This window comes from Neophocaena asiaeorientalis, unplaced genomic scaffold (genome assembly GCF_003031525.2).
Source record: "Neophocaena asiaeorientalis asiaeorientalis breed wild unplaced genomic scaffold, Neophocaena_asiaeorientalis_V1.1 scaffold7, whole genome shotgun sequence".
Taxonomy (NCBI): Eukaryota; Metazoa; Chordata; class Mammalia; order Artiodactyla; family Phocoenidae; genus Neophocaena; species Neophocaena asiaeorientalis.
Genome location: NW_020185337.1, coordinates 24,264,668 through 24,290,918, shown reverse-complemented (window position 1 = coordinate 24,290,918; position 26,251 = coordinate 24,264,668).

The following is a 26,251-nucleotide window of genomic DNA, read 5'->3' as shown; positions in this document are numbered from 1 at the left end:
GCTTTGTTTTGACTCACATTCTTGTGAACACCTCTCGATGTTCAGACATTCTATGTCAATTGTTTGCAAACATATCACTGTTTCCACCCTAATAAATTTGATATACACGTACACACGCTCTAAAATCATTCACTGGCATCTTTGTGCTGAATCTGTCTAATAGCATCACTCACATAAATAAAATGTAAGTATGTAAATAGAAAACCAGTTTACTTCATGACATTTCTCAACCAAATAGTGTTATATAAGCAAGGTATTAACTTCCTTTCTACCTAAACCGCATTTTTATTCCATATATAATTTTTCTTTAACCTATCATTTATGTGAAGGGGATATGCATTTGAATGTCAGAAACAGTGACAGGGGCGCAATGACAGGACATACATTGACAGTGTACGTCCAATAATCTCCTCATGCGTGAATTCTCTACCAAAAAGGAAAGTGAAAGTGCTCTTTCAACGAAACAAGAGTTTTATGCTTTCCAGCCCTTTTAAAAGTCGACTTATTTCACAATAACATTTGAAGAAAGAGATTAATTTTGAATTACATTTTAAGTGTTACAGGATTTTAAGGTAGAGCTTAGAATTTAAATTGATTTTATGACTTAGTATGCCATTTTGAAATGCAGTTTTAGCTGATATAAAATTTCAGGTTGGTTTATTTTTAGTGATTGTAACAAAGTCAGAAGACGTTAGCAACAGCAATATTTACATTGTGTCATAAGAAAACGTTTGGAAATATTACTCTCTCTAGACTTAAGGTATTCTGTGAAACCAGATATAATGGAATCATATCTAGAAAACACATTTCAGTGCAAGAGCCACGTCCTGAGATGATATCACTCACAGGAATGCGATGGAGAAACAAGCTTTCCCAGGTGCATGATGCTTTTAGTCACTGTGCCACAAGGCGATTAAACTTGGGAATGATGATAAAATGTGGTAGGAATTTTTCAGCTTTAAAATGCTCTTTATCATTGTTTCCAGCCCTGAGATTCCATGTGAGTCCCAGTGAGTCTCCATATTTCTCCTCAGAACTTCTGACTGTTGATTAGATTGGATGTTTCCTGGAGGAAATAATGTAATTATGTATGTGTCATGTCAACATTCTCCTATTTTTTATTTTTTATAAAATTTATGTGCTTGAGAAAATAATTGTTAACCACATATCTGACAAAGAACTTGTAGGGACTTCGCTGGCGGTCCGGTGGTTAAGACTCCGTGCTTCCATTGCAGAGGGCACAGATTCGATCCCTGGTTGGGAAACTACAGACCCCGCGACCCCGCATGCCACTCGGTGTGGCCAAAAAAAAAAAAAAAGAAAGAACTTGTACCTAGAATATATAAAGAACTCTGAAAACCCAGTAATAAAAATACAAACAGTTCGGGCTTCCCTGGTGGCGCAGTAGTTGAGAGTCCGCCTGCCGATGCAGGGGACACGGGTTCGTGCCCCGGTCCGGGAAGATCCCACATGCCGCGGAGCGGCTGGGCCCGTGAGCCATGGCCGCTGAGCCTGCGCGTCCGGAGCCTGTCCTCCGCAACGGGAGAGGCCACAGCAGTGAGAGGCCTGCGTGTGGCAAAAAAAAAACCACAACACACACACACACACACACACACACACACACAAAAACACACCCCAAAACTGATGTGCCTATTTCTACCTGGAGATCATGCCATGCTAATTAGTTTAATCACGCCATGCTAATTATATTAGATTAGATGAATCCCCCTCTATTTAGAGGCTATTGTTATTGTTATGATAATTATATCAAAAGAAACACACTTATTGGATATGAAAATGTTACATGCAAAAAAGTTTCATTTAAATAATTTTCTTCAGGAATCTGTACTCCTCTTAAGCCTTTTAATGTGTCAAATAGTCTATGACAATTTTCACTTAATAGTTTCTTAGGATTCTGTTTCCACGTCACATATGAGGTGTAGCCTTTAACTTTTTCTTTTCCATCGGATCTAGATTATGTTATTTGGATCCTGCTTCTAAGAATACTTCAAAATAGTACAAATGAAAAATGAAGAAACATGACAATTTGCGTATAGACTTTATGATCCTGGCAGAATTCTTAGTGCATTCTTTGTGGAAAGGTTAACTTTACTTAAAAATAAATTTCTCATGTAATACCATTGGTATTGCTAGAAATTTCCTTAAAAAGTTTCTAACAAAATATAAATGGTTTACCTAAAAAAATGTCTATTTCCCTAAGACCGACTTTGAATCACAGTATCATGGTGACAGTAAACTTGTGGGTTTGCAAAATGATCATTTATTTTAGAAAGCATTAAACTTGGACATTTTGGCACTTATCTAGAATGAATCTCCTTTGAGACTGATCTTCTTGAATTAAGGATGTATGTCTGGGCCAAATTCACCAGTTTGGAAGCAATTAAAAATCTTTGACCTATTTACAGACCTCTCCAGGTTTTCTTGGCTTTCATTTTATTCTTTCTGTCTTTCTTATCTCTCTATCCTGAGAGGCTTTGGGCTGAGCCCAGACTTTCTGACAGATGACCGGTCTGTTAATAGATCAAATCTTCTCCCTGCTCAGAGTAGGAGCTATTGCATGTGTGACCGAGAGGTAAGCAGTCAGAATTAGACCTGAGCGGTGTTTGTTAAGCCTCTTCCTATAGCGTGTGTAGGAAGCGGGGCTGGGAGAGCTGGGCTGGGGTGTGTGGGTATGGAGAATAAAATGGCTAAAACATATACCAAAATGGACAGGCTATTTTTCCCGTGTTGCACATCATACCATAGATTAGGCCAGACACTGAAATTTCTCCATGTTAATTTAGAAGCAAATCTATAGTTTAAAGACTTTAAGCACCGTGGCAAGATTACTGGGTTTAGAATCAGAAGATCTGGGTTAGAGTACTGACTTTCCAATGTTCCAGCCTTATGACCCTGAACGAGTAAATCCTGTGTTCTTCAATGATCTCTTGTGTAAAGTGAGGCTTGTAATACTGTTCTAAAACGGTTTTCAGAGGATTAAATTAGTTAATGTATATGTGAAAGAAGTCTTCAAAATATTAAGGTCTATTTAAATATGTTATTGGCCTTAATGTAATGTATGCAAATTTGTGTGTGTGTGTGTAAATTTGCTTCATGAAGGCTGAGAACAGGCGTCCCCCCTTTTAAACCAATATGTATCCATAACCCATCATATAGAAGGTACTTCTAAATATCTTTAAAGTAATATATATAATGTATATGTCTATATACATATTAAATGAGTGGGTGAGCACAGGAACTTTTAGAGCAGGAACTGAATTACAGTGTCTCCTAGTGAAATTAAATACTTTTAGAAAAGATGGTAAGTGTTTTTTTTAACAGTTTCATTTTACTAGTGCAGGCATAGCTATGAGTGTCAATCACAATGTTATTCCGCTCATAAACCTTAAATAACTCTTACTGCTCAGAAAATAAAATCCAGTTCTTTAGCCTGGGGCTAACATTTTCAGATTTATTTTCCCATGTTACTGTCTGTCTCTTTTGGATATTTCCTATATATCACCCAAATACCCCTTTCCCTACTCTTCTGTCTCTTTGCCTGTGTCCAGGCTGGATCCTCATTTTGGAAAGCCCTTCAGTTTATTTCCATAGAATCAGATCCCACCCATCTGTCAAGTTCTGTCTTGAAGGTCACTGTCTCTGAGAAACCTATGCAGATATCCTCAGTTAAAGGGAACCTCTTCCTGCCTGAATATCCACTTCATGTTTGTCCTCTTGAAACCCTTGTCACTTCAGAGTCTAGATAGTACGTTTTTGACAGCAGATTTTATGAATGATTTGCCTGTGTATTGTCAAGATTGCCTACATTGTAAATACACACCAATTATTTGTTTATTGAACAAATTTAATACATACACATTTTAATGTCTGCTTGTATTGCATTTATAAATGTCTTGCATTTATCAGTAATTGTTATTTACAAAACGGAATATATAGGTGTCCATGATTTTGACTTATCATTATTACAACTAATTGATTTTGGCAAAAGTACAAGGTAGTTCTTTTGGGAAATGATAACCTTGTCTACAAATGATGCTGGAAAAATTGGTTACCATATGCAAAGAAAAAGAGAAAAAACGACAACAAAAAAGGAAATTTACATTCTTAACTCACCAATAACAAACATTAACATATAATGGATCACATACTTAAATGTAAGTGTAAAACACACGAGAAAATCTTTGTAATCTTCAGTTATACAAAGAAATTTTAGATATGATAACATCAAAAGCATAATCTATAAGAGAAAATGTGATAGACTGGACTTTAAATTAAAAAGTCAAGTTTTGCTCTTAAAAAGACACTAGTAAGAAAGCAGAAAAGCCAGAGAATTCAAGAAAGTATATCTTGAATATATTGATCTATCTTGAGTATATCTGGTAAAGAACTTGTATCCACAATATATGAAAAACTCTTACAATTCAATAAGAAGAAAAACAATCCAAGTAAAATATGGACACATGTTTTGAATAGGCATTTCAACATATGGGTAGCAAATAAGCACATGAAAATATGTTCAACATTGTTAGTCATTAGAGAAAAAAAAAAAAGAAGCCAAAACGGCATACCCATTGCATTCTCTAAAATGGCTAAAACTAAAAAGAAAATAGCAAGTGATGTCAAGAACATGGAAAAATTAGAACTCTGATATACTGTTCGTGGGAAGGTAATATAACAGAGCTACTTTGGAAAGTAGATGTATCATGTCTTAAAAATGTTAACCATACGCTTGCCATGTTACCTAGCATTTCTACTTCTAGGTATTTACCTAATAAAAATGAAAACTATTATCCACACAAAGACATCCCTATGAATGTTGATAGTAGCATTGCTCAAAATAGCTCTAAACTGAAAACAAACCAAATGTCCATATCCAATTGATGAATAAACAAAATGAAGCATATCCTTACAAGGGAATATTATTTGCAATTAAAAGGAACAAAATATTGTTGCATGTAACAACACCTGTAAACTTCAGAAACATCCTAAGTGAAAGAAAACACATGAAATGGTTCAGTATAGTATATGAAGTTTCTAGATAAGATAAAACTATAGAGACAGAAAGAAGATCAATGGTGGCCTGGTTCTGGGAATGTAGATTGCTTCCAAATGGATGTACTAGAACTTTTGGGGGAAATGGAAATGTTTCAAAGCCGAATGGGAGTGTTGTTCGTAAAACTACATCTATTTACTAAAATTTATTGACTGATACACTGATAATGGGAGAATTTTATGGTTTATAAATTATACTTTAGTAAAGCTGGATGGGGGTGGGATTTTATTTAGGTTTTGATATTAGGAAAAGTACGTATGGGAATAACATTTAAGCTTAGACCTGAAAGATGAAAAGGAATTAAGAAAGACAAAGAGTATTCTAGGCAGGAAAGAGAAAGGACCTTTTAGGTGACCAATGAAAAGTCACAGTGTCCAGAGTTTGGTGACAGAAAGGATGAGTGATGAGGGAAGACACTGGGGAATTAAATAGAAACAGTCATATAGAGCATTCAGAAAGCACTAAATCATTACTTGTTGAGTGAATGAGTAAATGAGTGAATGATGTAAGGATTGGAAACTTCAGTGATAAGACCTCACAATCTCTCAAAACCATTACGATTTGAACAATTACCTTGTTAGAAATATGTGTTCTTCCTTCTGTTGGTTCCAAATCTGCTTTCCTATGGATAACATCCATTCATTCTGCTTCTATAATTCTGGGGCTATGGTACAGATGTACAGCCCTTCAAAGGTTTGTATAAAACTAACACGCCATTTTATATCTTCTCCAGAGCATAGTTTTTAATTCCCCTGACCGTTTTTCATCTGACTTGTTTTACAGATCCTTTACTGTGGGATTGATGGTAACTTGGATGTGTTCTCTCTCCCTGTGCAAACATGATCCTTAGAACAGAGAGCATTTTACACATAGACTTGGAGGTAGCTGTAATAGAGCAGCTCCATCCCATCCCCCTAGTTACCTGGTATTAATAGGGCCCAGGAGCACAGTAACTTTTTAATGACTACAAGGTGACATTAACTAAAATGGTGTTTAGTGTCAAATAAAATGTTTTTCTTCCTAATATATGCTGCTGCAGCTCAATTCCTTTTTCTCTCTCACATTATTCTCATAAAATTAAATGTCAAAACCTTATATTTATTTTTGTTTCCATTACTCTAGGAGGTGGGTCAAAAAGGATCTTGCTGTGATTTATGTCATAGAGTGTTTTGCCTATGTTTTCCTCAAAGAGTTTTATAGTGTCTGGCTTTACATTTAGGTCTTTAATCCATTTTGAGTTTATTTTTGTGTATGGTGTTAGGGAGTGTTATAATTTCATTCTTTTACATGTAGCTGTCCAGTTTTCCCAGCACCACTTATTGAAGAGGCTGTCTTTTCTCCATTGCATATTCTTGCCTCCTTTGTCAAAGATAAGGTGAGCCTATGTGTGTGGGTTTATCTCCGGGTTTTCTATCCTGTTCCATTGATCTATATTTCTGTTTCTGTGCCAGTACCATACTGTCTTGATTACTGTAGCTTTGTAGTATAGTCTGAAGTCAGGGAGCCTAATTCCTCCAGCTCCTTTTTTCTTTCTCAAGATTGCTTTGGCTATTCAGGGTCTTTTGTGTTTCCATACAAATTGTAATGAAACTTAAAAGCTTTTGCACAGCAAAGGAAACCATAAACAAGATGAAAAGGCAACCCTCAGAATGGGAGAAAATATTTGCAAATAATCAAGAGGGTAGGACAGGGAGGGTGGGAGGGAGATGCAAGAGGGAGGGGATACGGGGATATATGTATATGTATAGCTGATTCACTTTGTTATACAGCAGAAACTAACACAACATTGTAAAACAATTATACGCCAATAAAAATGTAAAAAAACCCCGTATATTTGTCTCCATTATTTTAAATTTTTTTACAATTTTAAAAAATGAAGTATATTTGAATACAATGCTATATATAAATTACAGGTGTACAATATAGTGATTCAAAATTTTATATGTTATACTCCATGTATATGTATTATAAAATATCGGCTAGATTCCCCGTGTTGTACAATATTCTTTAGCTTATTTTATACCTAATAATTTGTACCCTTACCCCCTACCCCCCCAACCCCTATCTTGCCCCTTCTTCCTTCCCTCTCCCCACTGGTAACTACTAATTTGTTCTTGATTTGTGAATCTTCTCTTTGTTATGTTCATTAGTTTGTTGTTGGTGGGAATGTAAATTGGTGCAGCCATTGTGGAGAAGAGTATGGAGGTTTCTCAGAAAACTAAAAATAGAATTATCATATGACCCAACAATTCTACTCCTTGTATCTGAGAAAAACAAAAACACTAATTCAAAAAGATACATGCACCCCCATGTTCATAGCAGCACCACTTACACTGCCAAGGTATGGAAGCAACCTAAGTGTCCATCAAAAGATGAATGGATAAAGAAGATGTGGTGTATATACAATGGAATACTACTGAGCCATAAAAAGAATGGAATTTTGTCACTTGCAGCAACATGGATAGATTTGGAGGGCATTATGCTAAGTGAAATAAGTCAGACAGAGAAAGACAAATACTGTATGATCTTACTTACATGTGGAATCCATTACTTTTTTTTATAAAGACCTGTTTTCTGTATCCAGACTGAAACCGTTTTGGATGCTAATTCATTCGCAGAATATTTCTTGAGCATGGTCAACAAGGAGGTGAGGTGCTGGCTATCAAAGAGCTCATGTTCTAGCAGCTTTACATTACTCTAAAATATGATCAGATTATTGGGTTTTTTTTCTAGCTTTATCCAGGCTTTTAAAAGTAAAAAGTTCAAGATTAAGGGTGGCACATTTCTGGAAACTGTTCACAAAACTGACTTTAATAGATTGATAAGTACTATTTCATTCATCTAGCACAATAATTATTCCTGAACTTTCAAATTCAGGCTGAATTCCAGATACATTATGACTTCTCTTTCCCTGTGCCATACCTTCAGTCCCATTAAAGTGGAAGTGAATTTAATGTATCTTTATGAGATAGAAGATCCTAGTTAGTACATCTTCTTCTAGGACACCTCCCACATCCCCTGGGACCCTAATTGGCTTGAAATAGCAATAGAAGTAGTTGTAGTATGGGTAAAAGTAATGGTTAATATTTATCGATCAGTTGCTAGCTTTCATACTCAGTATCAAATGCTTAAATAAGTTATTTCACTTACTCTTTATAATAGCTAAATGACATAGGTCCTGTGTTATCCTCATTTTATGTATGTGGAAGTAGAATCATTGCAGCATTAAGCAACCTGTCTAAAACCACACAACTAATAAGGGCTGCGGCCATTCCCTGGCATCCTCCCCTGTCACCTTATACTGCCCTTCTTGAAAATCAGAACCATTGCATCTCTTGTCTAATGTGATGTCTCAACGACTGCCTGTGGGTTACCTCAGGGAGACAAAACCATTAGTAAGCGAGTCAGGAATGTTCAAAGATGGCTGCGCATAGAAGAAATGAGGACTCTAAGGTCTATGCTCACCGCTGTACCTTGCTTTTGTGCAAGTTTTGGTCCGTATGGTAACATATCCTCCTTTTTGCACTTTAGGCTAGAGGACCCGCAGTCTAAGCTCACTTTGTGTAAGTGAGATATGAGCTGAGGGCCTCTCTCCATCCAAGAGCTGAGTGAAGTTAATTTCACAGCCCCCCAAGTTTCATGGCCTCATCAAGATTTTTGTGAATTTCCAGTGGACTTACACTCTCAGGGTCACCTTGTCCTGACTCTCTTCTACCCATGAGAAATTCAGCTCCCTTTTTGATTTCCCACAGAAAATTGCATGTGTTCAAAGCATTTTGAGTTGAAGAGGTTTACTGAATGTGTTTTGAGACAGTGTTTACATGTTGCAGAGAAAACAACTTGAACTGGAATGGTAGATATGATGAGGTATGGATTTCCATGAAATGAATGAAGTTTTATGGGCTCTTACTTGCCCATGTTTCTTTCAAAGATCTGCCCTGATTTGAAATTTGGGGTTCTTTTATTCTTAACGAAGACCACCAGAATTGTGTAAGCTCACCCCTACAAAACTTAGATCAGCTTCTGGTCGTCATTATTAATTTCTTTCAGCTGTCCTTCTAGCATGGTGTTTTCTCGGCCTTTACTCCCCAATTTTCCCAATCTCTCTCCATCTCTAAGTTCTTTCCTTTCCTCCTACTTTCTTCCTTTTCTCTGTGAACAAAGACATTCTATTTGTTTAGCTTGGATGAATTTAGTTCTCTTCTCCAATGTTTTAGTGCTCCAAGTGAACACTGCCCCAAGTAGGCTATTTTTCTCAAGAATAGAGCCCACAAGAAAAGGAATTCTCATGTCAACTCTTAAGACAAAAAAAATTTCTCCACCTCATTACATAAGATTTTACCTCCATTCTCTTTCAGCACCTATTATAGACTCCAACTGATTTCCATGAAAATATCTGTCTTTGATCCAAACAGGTCTGCTTCTTATGAAAAGGGTATACACATCTATCGCTGTATTCTAATTTTGAGCCACCTTTCTGTCTTCTTAAGTGAAATCTATAACTTTGTATCAATTCTCTTTTTTATAATTCCAAATTCATTTTGGTGCTCATGGATGGGTGTTTAGGGTTAAAAGTACTATTTCCATTTCCTCCCTAATTCAGTTCACATATGAATCACTTCTTATACTCTAAGCTCCCAATCTGTTTTCCTCTAGTCGGTGTTACAGGGATCGACTAGAAAGAGGTCCTTTAATCTTTTTTGGATCCTGTAGATCACTTTTAGAATATGACGAATTCTGTGGACTATGTCCTTAAATATACACATATATAAATTTTTTTCCTACAATATCAGGGGCTTTATCTACACTTTGCAGCCCACCCATGAACTCCCAGGCCCATAGACATCAGACTAAGTATCCTTGTAATACAATTACCACAACCCGGAATGTGTAGCAATATGTGCTGAATCACTTTGAAAATTTATTTTTATTTGTTATCATTTCAATTTCCTTTTTCTGTTCTTTGAGATCCTTTTGAGATGTTCTGCATGAAAGCAAGGTGTGGAATTACTATATCCTTACCATTTTGTGGAGCAGACACTATGTATTTGGTTGAAGTCTCCCACAGGTTTTTTTAAATTTTTATTACCGAACAGTGACTCTTGTCTTTTAAAATACATTAAGGGTTGAAAAAGTCGTTAGGATGTGAATGCGTTTATCTCAGGAGTTGATGTACTACAGTTGGAGCTGTTATATTAATGAGAGGGAGATTGTCATAGAAATGAATCATATAGTCATAAACATGTAACACACAGTGCGGTCCATTAGCATGTCAGTAGAAATGATGTGATGTTATCAAAGAAAATGGGTTTTGTCTTAATGGAGAGCAAATGCGAGCAGAAAGTGTAGGTGAATTTTAGGAAACCCTAAGAGGACTTAAGCCAAAACTACCCCTATATATTAAAAGTCATTAAAATTGTCTATTGTCGAAATGAGTATATTGAGATGACGATATTATTTATTATATGAGCTAAGAAAGGTAGAAATTAGCTACTCTAAGATTGTTACTTTCTACCTATCTTTTAATATGCACAGAATTTCTGCTGATATACAGATGCATCTTTTCTGCCTGCGTCTGTCTTGGCAGCCTAAGAATCTGACATAAATTCCTTTCCCTGAAAGCAATTCAAGTCCTCTGTTTAGAAAAGTGGCTTTTGAAATAGATGTTGGGGCTAAAATCAAGATATTAAAAATTCACCTCTTATTTGCTGTGATTGTAATTAAAGTGGAATCGCAACTTGCATTCTATATTGAAAATAATGTGAGTAGAATTTGTTTAGAGGAACGCATAGTAATTAATTAGTCATCCTCAAAGTGGGAAGCCTGCTCGACTAGGTCCAGTGTGAGTGCTGGGACAGAGATGAGGGCTATTGACCCTGATGAGAGAATCTGGAGTCATCGTCTAGTACATTTGTGATTCAAAGATCTCTGAGAAGTCTCACACAGCTAAGTAGTATTTGGAAGCTTATGACTCTACCTTATTATCATCTTGTAATTGACTCAGATACTGAACTGAAGGAAATCTCATATCTCAATTTAGAAATAATATCTTCAGATGATTTCATATTTTCCATTTGTATTCTGGAAAACAAAATATTACATGAAGAAAATATATTTTCAGTGTTTAAGCCATCGTAGCTGTGAATTGTTGAAAACTAATAAAGTAATATATAATCTGTTCAAAAATTTGGGAACTCATAAACTAAGGCTAATGGCCAAGGGGAAAACTTTCATGGAAATTTTAATGTCTTAAAATAAAATTGTGATTTTTAGAAATAAAAGCTGAATCCTTAGTAAGACAATCAATTGATATTCATTAAATTGGTACAATCATGAATAAGGCAAAGGAAACCTTCTCGGACTCCACAAGACAATTATTTATTTACTTATTTATTTATTTATGGTTATTTAATAATAACCATAGTTATTATTAAGACAATCATTTAAATAGATATTTTAATTGTGGTGCGATAAGTGCTAAGTGAAGGGAGTATAGCAAGTGATAGAGGTACTTATACCTCGGGCATGGAGTTTAGTCTGGAAATTCTGAGATCGCTACTAGCTTGTCCTCCAATTGTATCTCGATACAAACACAGCACCCTGAACACTGCGGATGTTAACAACTGTTTATCAAATGAATAAATGAAGATATCATGCCTGCCCTCTAGTAGCTAACAGCTTAGCTGGGGAAACAGATACATAAAGATGTCTTGATTATATACTTGTAATAATAATGATGATGACCTTTTAGTGGGTATTTCCTTTGTGGTAGAAACCATGGTAGGTGTTTTACATCTATTATTTCTAGTCTTTTAAACAATTGTGAAAGGTAATAAATATAAACTAGTAGCTGACTTTCATATGATACATACTAGGTGTTAATCTTTCTGTTTTCTCCGGTTGAGAGAGGGTGAGTTAGAGAGAAGAGAATAAGGGGTGACCCTTTTTCAGGTGAAGGGTACGTTGTGAGCAAAGGCAAAGAGATACACGAGTGTATGGTTTGTTCAGGTATCGAGGTAGTTACTTTATTTCAATGATCAAATGATTTGTAAGAGATGTTGGAATTCAGTGTTACCCTGGTCCTACTGCCTGTTTGACCTTCATGTGACATGAGTCATTATTTTCCATGAAAGGTGAATTTTCTAATGTTAGATCAAACCCTACTCTTTCTCCAGTATATGCTGGTATATACCATGGTCTTGTCTTCATTATGCCTGGAGGGGAGAAGGTCCTGATTCATCCTCTGTTTTGCCAGAGGAAGTATGAGTGTGACATCAGTGAGATTCACAGGGGAAGGAGAAATTATACGACTGAATCTTAAAAATCTTACCAAATGTTTCTCACACTGCTGAAGGCTCAGGCTCCTATAAATTGGTGAAAAGCTGCTGAAATCACTCTCTGTCTCTCTTCCCTGTTTCCCACCACTGCGTTTATGTTAGAATAATGCAAAGCCAAAAAACAAGCCTGTGATCTCAGCTGCTCTAAAAAAGCCACTTTCGATTTCTCTGTTTTAAAAATATGGCAAAAGTGACTTAAGCAAATTATTAGTCACATTAGTGTGAGGATGTGACAAATTATAGATGAAAATGAGAAACCCCTCCAGGAGAGGTTTATAATAAAATTGTCAACACTCTCTTTAAGGGGCCCAGCTGGAGGCGGCCACAGTCTTCAAGATCAGTATCCCCAGGTTGTCTTTTTTCTCCTTTACTGAAGCACTGACATCAGCCACAGGTGGTAAGCAGCAGCCCATTAAACTCCCACTTTCAAAATTACCAGCATTTTGCAGCCTGACAGGCTCATAGCCTTGGCCTATGTGTGGACCATCAGGCCATGGTTACTTCTCTTTTTCACCAGGGAATATGTTAAATGCAGCGGCCAGAGCTGACCAGGGAGCCCAGCCATCTCTCCTTCCTTCCCCTAATGAGCTGCCAGCCCTGTGCGAGCGGTGACCCTCTTCCTAGAACCAACCTCAAACAGCAGTGCCTGCTTCCGGCTCCCACCTCCGGCTTCTGGTGTGGATACACGTGTCCATGGAAATCTAGTGGAAATGTCAAAGGGGCCGTAGAGATGTCTTAGGTTTACATGTTTCTTGCTTGAGATTGCTGAGACAGAAAGTAGAAATGCAACATCTGTATTTTTTAAATTGAAGTAGTTGATTTACAATGTTCTGTTAGTTTCAGGTGTACAGCAAAATGATTCGGTTATATACGTGTGTGTGTGTATTCTTTTTCAGATTATTTTCCCTTATAGGTTATTACCAAATATCGGATATAGCCCCCTGTGCGATACAGTAGGTCCTTGTTGGTTATCTATTTTATACATAGTAGTGTGTGTATGTTGATCCCAAACTCCTAATTTATCCCTCCCCCTGTTTCCTCTTTGGTAAGCATAGGTTTGCTTTCTATGTCTGTGAGTCTATTTCTGTTTTGTATATAAGTTCATTCACATCATTTTTTTTAGATTCCACATATAAGTGATATCATATATTTGTCTTTGTCTGACTTACTTCACTTAGTGTGATAATCTCTAGGTCCATCCATGTTGCTGCAAATGGCATTATTTTATTCTATTTTATGGCTGAGTAATATTCCATTGTATATAGGTACCACATCTTCTTTATCCATTCCTCATCTGATAGACATTTAGGTTGCTTCCATGTCCTGGCTATTGTAAAGAGTGCTGCTATGAATATTGGGGTGCATGTATCTTTTTGAATTATGTAAATGTAACATCTAATTAGCTGCATTATCGCCTACTACCTGACGCTGTTTTAATTAGTAAGGTTGAGAGATTTATATACAACTTACAGTTCTATTATAATTAGTCTTCATGTTTATCTCATAAAGCTCGTATCCCTGTTTTCTTCAGACTTTACTGTTGTTGCTGTGAGTCACTTTAAGCCATGTCTTCACCAGGGGAAGGTCAGACGACTGCAATAATCTTCTAAACTGTAGCATTCCCAAGGCACCCCTACCTCCATGGCCAGTTCTATTCTGTCCTGTACATTTGAGACAGATTAACCATTATGTTATATCTTCCGTTTGGAGACTTTAAATTTTTCCACATTTCTACCACATTAAATCTAATGTAATTCAGGGAGTAGCTGGCAGAGTACCAGGACGCAAAAATCCTCTATTTGGCTTCAATGATCTACTTACTCAGTTTCTTTTCTTCTTTCCTTACGTATCACTGTATCTTCTTTATTTAAACGTATACTTTGACCACCGCCAGACCCAATTCTACCTTTCCTGATAAGTAATTTGCAGTATTTTCCGACAAACTGCCCTTATTGTTCCTGGTCCATTACTTCATGTTCTGAGATGATTTCAAAGAACAAGCTTTCATCTGTCATTTAAAAAATGTCCACACGTTTTGCATTATAATCCGCAAAATACTTGTGTTCACCTAAAAAAAAATTTCAAATCACTTGCCATTCAGTCAAAGTCTAGAATATGCATCGTATTTACTTTGTGGACTTTTGAGGACTCACACGTATTCCCTATCATTTTTCATGCAGGACACCATCTTTGGCTGAGAAGTTGGTCTCTTCATTGTTTACTTCTTCTGTGTTATGTGTTGTTTTTGCTTTCTTGCTTATTCAAATCAAGTCAACCTCATCTCTCCTTCTTCCCTGAAGCCTTCCTCATGTCCTTTAGGCTTTACAGGTCTTTCCCCCGCTTTTCAGCTCTTAAAAAACAAAACGCTGTACCGTGAGTTTATTGGGCATCAGATTTGAGAAAACCTGCTTATTTACTGTCTTGCACATTTCATCTGTTTTAATCAAATTTTCCAGTTAGACTCTAAATTCCTTAAAGGCAGAGGTTGTATCTTAAGCTGAATGAGTATCACCAGAAATACTTCATACTCAGTATGAAGTAGGTACTCAATAAATCCTTTTGGAGTGAATTAATGGTTGATCGTGGAAGGTTTCTCAGTTACTGGTGTGAGTTAAAACAGTGCAAATCATTGATATTTTGTTTTGATAGTTGGACTGTCTTTTTTAAAAATCAGTTACTGTTGGTATTCTGAGCAGAAAACTCTTCAGAGGGACATTTTTGTCAGAAGAGTGATAAAATGTGCTTTCATTTGGATTTGTCTAGTTAGTTTTGTTTACTTTGTTTTTCACGTGTTAAAAGCTCTTACTGATGACCGTCACATAAATAAGTCATTAGACTGAGGGGCAAAGTTTAGTGTAAGGATGATCTAATTAATTTCACTCTGACTTCTAATGATTACTCCCTTTTCTGAATCTGTGTTATGCTTGTGGTCTTACCACACCACTTAGTAGTTGGCTACAGGCTGGGTGTTTTCCCTCTAATAATTTTTGTACAGAATTAGTCCACCTCAGAAAGGCAGAACCTGTTTTTGTAAATACTTGTGCATCCCGCTGTGCTGGGGACCCTAAATACTTGACAGATTGTTGTTCCAACCTGAGCTTAGAGCTGAGAAGTAAACAATATACCTAGAGAAGAAAGTGTCAGAAGGCTAATCCCTTATTTCATATTCAATGTGCATTTCAAAATAATGCCATGACCTTGTAAGTGTGTATAAACACTTACCTTTCAAAAGCTTTCAAATTATAATCTTATTTCATCCTTTTTTGTATTGTATTCTACTGGTTCCTTACCTTTTATGATAATAGTTGATTTTATAAACGACGCATGACACTTGTAATTCAGTTTCTGTTATCCTTTGTGGCGGAGCAGTTTTAAATAATCTTGATATAGAAGCATTGTGCTTTTGAAAAATCAAACCCCATTTTCCTCAGTTTTATAGTTTAGAAGGTTTTCTGTAAGCTTTTAAATATTTTTAGCACTCTAAATTTTCTCAGCCTATCCAGTGATGAATTGTAACCCACAAGGTTTACACATCACCATCATTAGAAATCACTCAACCTGTTGTACCAACAATACAAAGTTGCCATCAGAAGAAACACATTTGTCTATCAATCACTTTATCTGCCCACCTATCTACCTATCTCTCATGTTCTATGACTCCCAGGGTCAAGAGGTGGAGTAGATATTATATCTGCTTGTCAGTGTCACATGCATCTCATTTTCCTCCTTCCTCCTTCAAATATCTTAGTTTCTTTGAAGTTTACAACACTCACTAACCACAGCATCTAACAACCTCCTGATTCCTCTCATTCACTGAAAAATTTAGCTCCCAGCTCTTTGTTGTCTTCCTCTTAATGCAGTCATTATTCAGAGTCAATTCCACATTCACATGGAGAAGCCATCCAACATCCTGGCCTTCCAAATCATAAATCTTCTCATTTCCAAAGGTCTGTTCTCCACCTACCTTGGTCATCCACTGCCATGATCATGTATAGCCCAGACCTTGCCATGTGCATACTTACAGCAGTTCCTGTTCTTCCAATTCAGTTATTCTAGTATACTTCCCAATTCCAAAAATCTTTTAATCCAACCAAAATTTCATATCTACATATCAGTGATATCATATGGTGTTTGTCTTTCTCTGTCTGACTTACTTCACTTAGTATGACAATCTCTAGGTCCATCCATGTCACTGCAAATGGCATTATTTCATTTTTTTATGGCTGAGTAAATTCCATTGTATATATACCACATCTTTGCTTATATCTGGAATCTAAAAAAATGGTACAAATGAACTTATTTAAAAAACAGAAATAGAGTCACAGATATAGAAAACTAACCTAAGGTTACCAGGGGGTAAGGGAGGCAGGGATAAATTGGGAGATTGGGATTGACATATACACAATACTTTATATAAAATAGATAACTAATAAACCTAATGTATAGCACAAGGAACTCTGCTCAATACACTGTGCTGACCTATATGGGAAAAGAATCTAAAAAAGAGTGGATATAGGAAGATATATAATTGATTCACATTGCTGTATACCTGAAACTAGCACAGCATTGTAAATCAACTATACTTCCATAAAAATTAATTAAAAAAATAAAATAACGTTTATATCCATTTTTATTTTCCATCCTCCTTCTATTTTGTTTTTTTTAAAACATCTTTACTGAAGTATAATTGCTTTACATTGTTGTGTTAATTTCTGCTGTATAACAAAGTGAATCAACTATACATATACATATATCCCCATATACTCTCCCTCTTGCATAACCCTTCCTCCCTCCCTATCCCACCCCTCTAGGTGGTCACTAAGATTGTTCTGCCTATGCTTTCCTCTAAGAGTTTTATAGTGTCTGGCCTTACATTTAGGTCTTTAATCCATTTTGAGTTTATTTTTGTGTGTGGTGTTAGGAAGTGTTCTAATTTCATACTTTTACATGTAGCTGTCCAGTTTTCCCAGAACCACTTATTGAAAAGGCTGTCTTTTCTCCATTGTATATGCTTGCTTCCTTTATCAAAGATAAGGTGACCATATTTGCATGGGTTTATCTCTGGGCTTTCTATCCTGTTCCATTGATCTATATTTCTCTTTCTGTGCCAGTACCATACTGTTTTGATTATTGTAGCTTTGTAGTATAGTCTAAAGTCAGGGTGCCTGATTCCTCCAGCTCTGTTTTTCTTTCTCAAGATTGCTTTGGCTATTTGGGGTCTTTTGTGTTTCCATACAAATGGTGAAATTTTTTGTTCTAGTTCTGTGAAAAATGCCATTGGAGTTTGAAAGGGATTGCATTGAATTTGTAAATTACTTTGGGTAGTATAGTCATTTTCAAAATGTTGATTCTTCCAATCCAAGAGCATGTTATATCTCTCCATCTGTTTGTATCATCTTTAATTTCTTTCATCAGTGTCTTATAGTTTCCTGCATACAGGTCTTTTGTCTCCTTAGGTAGGTTTATTCCTAGGTATTTTATTCTTTTTGTTGCAATGGTAAACGGGGGTGTTTCCTTAACTTCTCTTCCAGATTTTTCGTCATTAGTATATAGGAATGCAAGAGATTTCTGTGCATTAATTTTTTATCCTTCTACATTACCAAATTCATTGATTAGCTCTAGTAGTTTTCTGGTAGCATCTTTAGGATTCTCTATGTATAGTATCATGTCATCTGCAAACAGTGACAGTTTTACTTCTTCTTTTCTGATTTGGATTCTTTTATTTCTTTTCTTCTGTGATTGCTGTGGCTAAAACTTCCAAAACTATGTTGAATAATAGTCGTGAGAGTGGGCAACCTTGTGTTGTTCCTGATCTTAGTGGAAATGGTTTCAGATTTTCACCACTGAGAATGATGTTGGCTGTGGGTTTGTCATATATGACCTTTATTATGTTGAGGAACATTCCCTCTATGCTTACTTTCTGGAGAGTTTTTTTAATCATAAATGGGTGTTGAATTTTGTCAAAAGCTTTTTCTGCATCTATTGAGATTATCATATGGTTTTTATCTATCCATTTGTTAATATGATGTATCACATTGACTGACTTGCATATATTGAAGAATCCTTGCATCCCTGGGATGAACCCCACTTGATAATGGTGTATGACCTGTTTAATGTGCTGTTAGATTCTGTTTGCTAGCATTTTGTGGAGGATTTTTGCATCTATTTTCATCAGTGATATTGTCCTGTAGTTTTCTTTTTGTGACACCTTTGTCTGGTTGTGGTATCAGGAAGATGGTGGCCTCAGAGAATGAGTTTGGGAGTGTTCCTCCCTCTGCTATATTTTGGAAGAGTTTGAGAAGGATAGGTGTTAGCTCTTCTCTAAATGTTTGATAGATTTTGCCTGTGAAGGCATCTGGTCCTGGGCCTTTGTTTGTTGGAAGATTTTTAATCACAGTTTCAATTTCACTGCTTGTGATTGGTCTGTTTATATTTTCTATTTCTTCCTGGTTCAGTTGCGGAGAGTTGTGCTTTTCTAAGAATTTGTCCATTTCTTCCAGGTTGTCCATTTTATTGGCATATAGTTGCTTGTAGTAATCTCTCATGATCCTTTGTATTTCTGCAGTGTCAGTAGTTATTTCTCCTTTTTCATTTCTAATTCTGTTGATTTCAGTCTTCTCATTTTTTTTCTTGATGAGTCTGGCTAATGGTTTATCAATTTTGTTTATCTTCTCAAAGAGCCAGCTTTTAGTTTTATTGATCTTTGCTATCATTTCCTTCATTTCCTTTTCATTTATTTCTGATCTGAACTTTATGATTTCTTTCCTTCTGCTAACTTTGGAGTATTTTGTTCTTTTTTCTCTAATTTCCTTAGGTGTAAGATTAGGTTGTTTATTTGAGATATTTCTTGTTTCTTGAGGTAGGATTGTATTGCTATAAACTTCCCTCTTAGAACTGCTTTTGCTGCATCCCGTAGGTTTTGGGTAACTGTGTTTTCATTGCCATTTGTTTCTAGGTATTTTTAGATTTCCTCTGATTTCTTCAGTGATCTCTTTGTTATTAAGTAGTGTATTGTTTAACCTCCATGTGTGTGCATTTTTTACAGATTTTTTCCTGTATTGATATCTAGTCTCATAGCATTGTGGTTGGAAAATGTACTTGATACGATATCAATGTTCTTAAATTTACCAAGGCTTGATTTGTGACCCCCAAACATGATCTATCCTGGAGAAGATTCCATGAGTACTTGGGAAGAAAGTGTATTTTGTTGTTTTTGGAGGGAATGTCCTATATATATATATCAGTTAAGTTCATCTTGTTTAATGTATCATTTAAAGCTTGTGTTTCCTTATTTATTTTCATTTTGTATGATCTGTCCATGGGTGAAAGTGGGGTGTTAAAGTCCCCTACTTTGATTGTGTTACTGCTGATTTCCCCTTTTATGGCTGTTAGCATTTGCCTTATGTATTGGGGTGCTCCTATGCTGGGTGCATAAATATTTACAATTCTTATATTTTCTTCTTGGATCGATCCCTTGATCATTATGTAGTGTCCTTCTTTGTCTTTTGCAATAGTCTTTATTTTAAAGTCTGTTTTGTCTGATATGAGATTTGCTACTCCAGCTTTGTTTTGATTTCCATTTGCATGGCATCTCTTTTTCCATCCCCTCACTTTCAGTCTATATGTGTCCCTAGGTCTGAAGTGGGTCTCTTGTAGACAGCATATATATGGCCCTTGTTTCTGTATACATTCAGCCAGCTTATGTCTTTTGGTTGGAGACTTTATTCCATTTACATTTAAGGTAATTATAGATATGTATGTTCCTATTATAATTTCTTAATTGTTTTGGGTTGTTATTGTAGGTCTTTTCTTTTTCTTGTGTTTCCTGCCGAGAGAAGTTCCTTTAGCATTTGTTGTAAAGTTGGTTTGGTGGTGCTGAATTCTCTTAGCTTTTGCTTGTCTGTAAAGGTTTTAATTTCTCTGTCAAATCTGAATGAAACCCTTGCTGGGTAGAGCAATCTTGGTTGTAGGTTTTTCCCTTTCATCACTTTAAATATGTCCTGCCACTCCCTTCTGGCTTGCAGAGTTTCTGCTGAAAGATCAGCTGTTAACTTTATGGGGATTCCCTTGCATGTTATTTGTTGCTTTTAATGTTTTTTCTTTGTATTTAACTTTTGATAGTTTGATTAATATGTGTCTTTTGTGTGTTTCTCCTTGGATTTATCCTGTAATGGACTCTCTGTGCTTCCTGGACTTGATTGAGTACTTCCTTTCCCATATTAGGGATGTTTTCAACTATAATCTCTTCAAATATTTTCTCAGTCCCTTTCTTTTGCTCTTTTTCTTCTGGGACCCCTATAAATTGAATGGTGGTGCGTTTAATGTTGTCTCAGATGTCTCTGAGACTGTCCTTAATTCTTTTCATTGTTTTTCTTTATTCTTCTCTGCAGTAGCTCTTTCTACTATTTTATCTTCCAGGTCACTTATCTGTTCTTTTGCCTCAGTTATTCTGCTATTGATTCCTTCTAGAGAATTTTTAATTTCATTTATTGTGTTGTTCATCATTGTTTGTTTGGTCTTTAGTTTTTCTAGGTCCTTGTTAAACGTTTCTTGTATTTTCTCCATTCTATTTCCACGATTTTGGATCATCTTTACTTTTGTTACTCTGAATTCTTTTTCAGGTAGACTACCTATTTCCTCTTCATTTGTTTGGTCTGTTGGGATTTTACCTTGTTCCTTCATCTGCTGTGTGTTTCTGTGTCTTCTCATTTTGCTTAACTTACTGTGTTTGGGGTCTCCTTTTTGCAGGTTGCAGGTTTGTAGTTCCCGTTGTTTTTGGTGTCTGCCCCCAGTGGCTAAGGTTGATTCAGTGGGTTGTATAGGCTTCCTGGTGGAGGGACTAGGGTCTGTGTTCTGGTGGATGAGGCTGGATCTTTTCTTTCTGGTGGTCAGGGCCGCATCTGGTGGTGTGTTTTGTGGTGTCTGTCTGCAAACTTATTATGATTTTAGGCAGCCTTTCTGCTAATGGGTGGGGTTGTGTTCCTGTTTTGCTAGTTGTTTGGCATGGGGTGTCCAGCACTGTAGCTTGCTGGTCGTTGAGTGAAGCTGGGTTTTGGTGTTGAGATGGAGATCTCTGGGAGATTTTCACCGTTTGATATTTTGTGGGGCCAGGAGGTCTCTGGTGGACCAATGTCCTGAACTCGGCTCTCCCACCTCAGAGGCACAGGCCTGACACCCAGCCGGAGCACCAAGACCCAGTCAGCTACATGGCTCAGAAGAACAGGGGGGAAAAAAAAATAAAACACAGTAAAATAAAATAAAAAAGTTATTAAAATAAAATTTAAAATATTATTAAAATAAAAAAGTAATTAAAAATAAAGAGAAGAGAGCAACCAAACCAATAAACAAATCCACCAGTGATAAGAAGTGCTAAAAACTAAAGTAAGATAAACATAATAATCAGAAACTAGTCAGTCACATACAACAAACCCCAAGTCTACAGTTGCTCCCTAAGTCCTTCTCCTCCGCGGCTCCGAAGCTTTCCCCCTCCGCCACCCGCAGTCTCCGCCTGCGAAGGGGCTCCTAGTGTGTGGAAACCCTTCCTCCTTCACGGCTCCCTCCTAGAGGCGCAGATCCCGTCCCTATTCTTTTGTCTCTGTTAATTCTTTTGCCCTACCCAGGTACTGGGGGGGTTTCTTGCCTTTTGGGAGGTCTGAGGTCTTCTGCCAGCGTTCAGTAGGTGTTCTGTAGGAGTTGTTCCACGTGTAGATGTATTTCTGGTGTATCTGTGGGGAGGAAGGTGATCTCCGCGTCTTACTCGTCCGCCATCCTAAAGCGTTCTCCCATCCTCCTCCTCTTATCTTTGCTTCCTTCGCGTCCATCAGAGCGTCCACAGTATAGTTTCTGCAATGATCTAAACTTCTCTACCTTGTTCTTCCTTTATTTCGTCAACTGTCAAAATTCCAAACGTGATTGATATCAAATATTTTTTTATTTGCAAATTGTAAGCTGTCATTTTTGTGGGAGTAAAATTTATAATAAGCTTGTGTTTGAGATATATTTGCATAGCTCTTCTACCTGGAGGGTTTAACAAATGTCAAACATTTTCTAGCACACCGCCGCTAATATATGGAGCATATCTAAAAAAGACCTCTTGATATTCTGTCTTCTCAGCCCTCCCTACACCTCCCTAACCGTCCCCATCCTGGCAAAAGGTATAATCATCCCACCTTTTGGGAAATCCTAAAACCTAGTAGTCATGCTTGATTACTCCTTTTTCTTGCCTTCTATATCCAAACAATCAAGTATGTCATCTCTACTTAAAATAAAAATTGTGCTGCACTTCCACTGCCGTTATTTTAATCCAGGAAACATTTGTCCATTGCTTAGACTATTGGAAAATTCTCTAAACTAGACTACACTCTTCCAGTCTTTTCCACCCAGCACAGTGATTTTTTTAAAACTGTGCATCAGATCATGTCAGTTCCTTGCTTAAAGCACTTTGGTGACCTCTCATTCCTGTCATAAGAACTGAGGCCTTAGTCAGACCCACTTGGGCCATGAGACTTTTTATCTTGTAATAAAATATAGTAGTAATGATATAAAAGTATTTCTTTTGAAGACTACTAATACACAAAGGACACACTGGAAGCCATTATTAAGCAATATGGTCTTGCTGATGACTCCCTGCCACAAAGGGTGAGATCATGCCAAGCCTGGATGAAATAATGGAATTCACAAATGTACTGTTTTCTACTGCTCAGGTTGGTAATTTTCAGTTGCATTCACATATAAACCTTCGCAGTCTTCTCTTGGCTTAGACTGTTTTTGGCTGCCTTGCACAGGGGTGAGATTTTCACCAGAAGTGGTGTTAGAGCACCTTTTATTTGGATTTATTTGCTGTTTTTGCAGAGATAGAAGCATAGCACTGGCTTTGGAACGTGAAGGTGTGTGTGTGTGTGTGTGTGTGTGTGTGTGTGTGTGTGTGTGTGAAAAAGCAAATGCATGCAAGTCTCTCCTGCATAATGACAATCGCAACCTTATTTGCATTCACATATAAACCTTCGCAGTCTTCTCTTGGCTTAGACTGTTTTTGGCTGCCTTGCACAGGGGTGAGATTTTCACCAGAAGTGGTGTTAGAGCACCTTTTATTTGGATTTATTTGCTGTTTTTGCAGAGATAGAAGCATAGCACTGGCTTTGGAACGTGAAGGGGTGTGTGTGTGTGTGTGTGTGTGTGTGTGTGTGTGTGTGTGAAAAAGCAAATGCATGCAAGTCTCTCCTGCATAATGACAATCGCAACCTTACATGATAAAGACCCTGCTTTCCTTACCTATTTGTCTTCTCACAACACTCTACCGCTCAGTTACTATGCTCTCCTCCTTTTTTTTTTTGTGGTACGCGGGCCTCTCACTGTTGCGGCCTCTCCCGTTGCGGAGCACAGGCTCCGGACGCGCGGGCTCAGCGGCCATGGCTCACGGGCCCAGCTGCTCCGCGGCATGTGGGATCCTCCCGGACCGGGGCACAAACCTGCGTCCCCTGCATCGGCAGGCGGACTCTCAACCACTGCGCCACCAGGGAAGCCCTGTCCTCCTTTTAAAACATAGTTTGGGCTCTTTCAAGGGCCTTTCACTTGATGTTATTCATGCTGTTTGTCCAGAGCCGAAGAGTGGAACATTCTTTCCTCCACTCTTGTACGTCTGGTTCTTTACCTTTCAGATACCAGTTCACATATCACCTCATCAGAGAGGCTTTCCCAGACCACACACCTAAATTAACCTCCCCTCATACCCACCCTGCTATCAACCTATCATCTGGTTTGTTTCCTTGTTCACCTGTGGGATATCTATTTTCCACACCATAACACAAGCTTTATAAGGGCAACGCTTTTGTCAAGACCGCTCACCAGAGTGTGCCCAGTGTTTATAATGACACTTACATATGACAGGTTATCAATTGTTGGAGGAGTGAGTGAGTGAGGGGAGAACAGTGTGCGACATTAAAATCAGAGTCCTTAGGAAAGAGTCCCCATGAAGAAATGAAGTTTGTGAAGGACTCTTCTGGGATAGTAGAGATACCCAGGCTTGGGTTGGATGCTGACTCATAAGACGCCTGGTTCCAGGGGCGAGGCATGCTGATTACTAATCGCTGAGATACCTTCTCAAGCACAGCCAGCTGCCACAATTTCCCCTTCTTTCTTGGCTGGGTTCCAGAGCCTCCATCTACTCATTTCTCTTCTGGTGGTGTCACTAACTTCTCTATGTATTGTTTTCTGTTTCTCCCAAGGCTGCTCTCAGTGTGGAAGACAATACTTTAGCTCCTTATTTCAGTTGCCCTTCTAAGTACATACTTATAAGTTCTATCCATTTTAGGGATTTCCCTATTAATTACTCAAGGAAGGGGATTGCACAACTAGACAATACAAGAAATTCTGGAAATTAAGGGAGGTCAAAAAGTGGCCTAGTGAAACTCATAAAGCCATCCATCCTGGTTCCCTTGCAAATATGATTTTATCAAGATGAGAATTTTATTATGTTAGTGGGATGACTGTGAATCAGTGAGGATTAGCCACTGTAGGTATTTCAAGCAGAAAGGGATTTAATAGAGTGAATGAAAGCCTTGTAAAACCACTGGAAGGGCCAGAGTAGTGAATGTCAGTGAAGGTGGCATGAACTTTCGGTATGGTCTGAAAATCAGGAAGTTGTTGACGTATTATCTTCAGGAATCACTGGGAAACTCCCTCATCTACTCATAGTTTCCCATTCACATCCAGGTGGGTTCTGTCAGGCGGGAACTTAAACAGGTGACATCTGAAGGCCGTGTAAACCCTCACATCTGCTAAAGTCCATGCATCCCTTCACCGCTGCTTCTGGAAGATAAAGGCAATGGATTCTGTTTCTCTTCTTCTCCCACATCTCACATAAAGTTACCTCACTGGCAGAATGTCAATTGCATTTAGGCTCTGGAACCAAGAAAGTAGGAGAAAGATATTTCCTGGGCTTCTAGCCCCTGACATTCAAGGAAGAACGTAGACAGTGGTAGGGATAAATCCTGGTTGCCAAAACAAACAAACAGTACCAAAACTAAATAAATATTTTCCTCCCCCACCTACAGAAGCAAAGCAGATCCCCTACAAAAACTGTTTTTTTCCTCTAGGGAGTTGCTGATTGAAAGATTCTTGAGCTATGGAATGTCTTAGTTGGACACAATCTTTCACATCCATCTTCTCTGTCTTTCTGTCATATAGCAAAAATGATAAGATCATATTATGAGAAAAGGTGAAAGGGTTAAAGGGCCAAATGGAATTTCCATTGATTCTGGACAATGCTTGCCCTTTGAAGATTTGAGAAAGAAGCAGAAATATTATTTCCAACATGACGCTACTTGAAAACCTAGCTGAGGAGACGAGATTAAAGCACACAGAACAAATGGAGAGCAAGTATGCTGTCTGATGATGATATGCTTGACTTTGTAGCTTGTCTCACAAGGAAGAAAATATGGTACCTTTGGAATAATGGTAGAAGGATTACTGTTTAAGCCTTAAAGGTCGATAGGGCTTGGAGTGTCAGGAGGACGGGAAAAACATTTGAAGCGTGTGTACAGAGAGGAGAACCACATAAGCAAAGGCTGGAACAAGCACACGGAGAACTGTGGAAGATTTACAATTTCTTAGAATAATTTCTGTCTCTAAATTTGGCCCTGCAATTCACTCGTTCTCCATAACAACTACCAGTGGCCCTCAAATTTTTTTCCCCACCTTGACACATGAAGACCATTATTTTTAGGACATGTTCTCAGGGATTTACCCAGAGTCATGCAAATTTCATGTTCGCTCTGAGCCTGCCCTTCTCTTTCCCTACTGGAGAAGCATATCAGAAGGTAAGTGAAAAGTGATGACGAAT